Source organism: Myotis brandtii, unplaced genomic scaffold (assembly GCF_000412655.1).
Source record: "Myotis brandtii unplaced genomic scaffold, ASM41265v1 scaffold55, whole genome shotgun sequence".
NCBI lineage: Eukaryota > Metazoa > Chordata > Mammalia > Chiroptera > Vespertilionidae > Myotis > Myotis brandtii.
This window is the reverse complement of record NW_005370042.1, coordinates 3,150,077-3,152,189: the sequence shown is the minus strand read 5'-3', so window position 1 is coordinate 3,152,189 and position 2,113 is coordinate 3,150,077. Positions and strand designations below refer to the sequence as shown.

General features: G+C 46.0%; 1 pseudogene; it reads left to right on the top strand.

The window, feature by feature from the left end:
- Positions 1-931: 931 nt before the first annotated feature.
- LOC102250971 lies at positions 932-1,822 on the top strand (annotated as a pseudogene).
- Positions 1,823-2,113: the final 291 nt, after the last annotated feature.

The following is a 2,113-nucleotide window of genomic DNA, read 5'->3' as shown; positions in this document are numbered from 1 at the left end:
CTAGAGGCCCAATGCACGAAATCCATGCACGGGGTGGGGGTGTCTCTCAGCCCAGCCTGCACCCTCTCCATTTCAGGACCCCTAGGGGGATGTCTGACTGCCAGTTTAGGCCTGATCCTAGTTTAGGACATCCCTCTCTCAATCTGGGACCACTGGCTCCTAACCACTCACCTGCCTGCCTGCCTGGTCACCCCTAACTGCCCTCCCCTGCCGGCCTGGTCACTTTAACTGTCCTCCCCTGCTGGCCCAGTCACCCCTAACCACCTCTGCCTCGGCCCCCGCCACCATGGCTTTGTCCGGAAGGATGTCCAGTCTAATTAGCATATTACCCTTTTATTAGTATAAATAGGTTCCCATGGATTCTATGGTAATATTTTAGTTTAAAACACCATTTAACTTATTTATTCATTTGTAAATAAGAATAATTCAGTTTACTTTTGTGAATTTATAGTATTAGGTATTTAAGTTTATTGTGTTGAAGCTTTGTCTAGGAAGTCTAACAAATTTGAATTAACAATAGTTAAAGATTTTTCTCTTCTATAATTGAATGGAAATGGTTACAATATTTCACCATTTGTAGTATTTACTATTGATTATTTAAACTTTAACATGTTAAATAATTTTATTTTTTAATTAGAATTTTTGTTAGGAAAGAGCTTACTTTTGTCATATACTTTCTCAGCATCTATTGCTATAATCATGGATTTTACCCTCTTTAATGGTGCAGTGAACTATGCTGACAGATTTTTACTGTTGAATCACATCAATAGTTTTAATAGAAAGCTTACTTATGAATCATTTAATATGCTACTGGATTTGATTTACTTGGAGTTTTGCATTAGTATTAGTGAAATTGGCCTACAGTTTTGGTTTTTGAATTATCATTGTCAAATTGTGGTATCAAAATTTTCTCAACTGAGAAGCTTTGCAGCATGGAGCGGAGGAGGCAGGAAACTGAACGGGAGCAGGAGCTGGGTGGATACCATGGCTGGGATCACCACCATTGAGGCGGTGAAATGCAAGATCCAGGTTCCGCAGCCACAGGCCGATGATGCCGGAGAGATGCCCAGCGCCTCCAGTGGGAAGCGGAGGGAGAAAGGCGGGCTCGGGAACAGGCTGGGGCTGAGGTGGCCTCCTGGAACCGTAGGATCCAGCTGGTTGAACAGGAGCTGGACCGTGCTCAGGAGCACCTGGCCACTGCCCTGCAAAAGCTGGAGGAAGCTGAGAAAGCTGCCGATGAGAATGAGAGAGGTATGAAGGTTATTGAAAACTGAGCTTTAAAAGATGAAGAAAAGCTGAAACTCCAGGAAATACAACTCAAAGAAGCTCAGCACATTGCAGAAGGGGCAGGTAGAAAGTATGAAGAGGTGGCTCCTAAGTTGGTGATTATTGAGGGAGACTGGGAACCCACAGAGGAACGAGCTGAGCTGGCAGAGTCCCGTTGCCGAGAGATGGGTGAGCAGATGAGACTGATGGACCAGAGCCTGCCGTGTCTGAGTGCTGCTGAAGAAAAGTACTCTCAAAGGGAAGACCAGTATGAGGAAGAGATAAAGATTCTTACTGATAAACTCTAGGATGCAGGGTCCCGTGCTGAGTTTGCTGAGAGATCGGTAGCCGAGCTGGAAAAGACAATTGGTGATTTGGAAGATAAACTGAAATGCACCAAAGAGAAGCACCTCTGTACACAAAGGAGGCTGGACCTGAATGACATGTAGAGCCAGCCAGCCCCGCCCTGCTGCTGCTCCTCCCTCGGACCCTGACTCCGCCTGAGGCCAGCCTGCGTGAAGCTGACCTTTAAACTGAGGGCTGACCTTTAACTGGAAGGCTGCTTTCTCCTTTCACCAGCCCCCACCCCACTTCCCCACCGGTGTCTTTTTCACCAAATTGTCTCTGCCTCCCCTCAGAGATTTTGATTGGGCTAGAGGCTGAGCACCTTTGGGAACAACATTTAAGGCAGTGGTTCTCAACCTGTGGGCCGCGACCCCTTTGGCGGTCGAACGACCCTTTCACAGGGGTCGCCTAAGACCATCCTGCATATCAGATATTTACATTACGATTCATAACAGTAGCAACATTACAGTTATGAAGTAGCAACGAAAATAATTTTATGGTT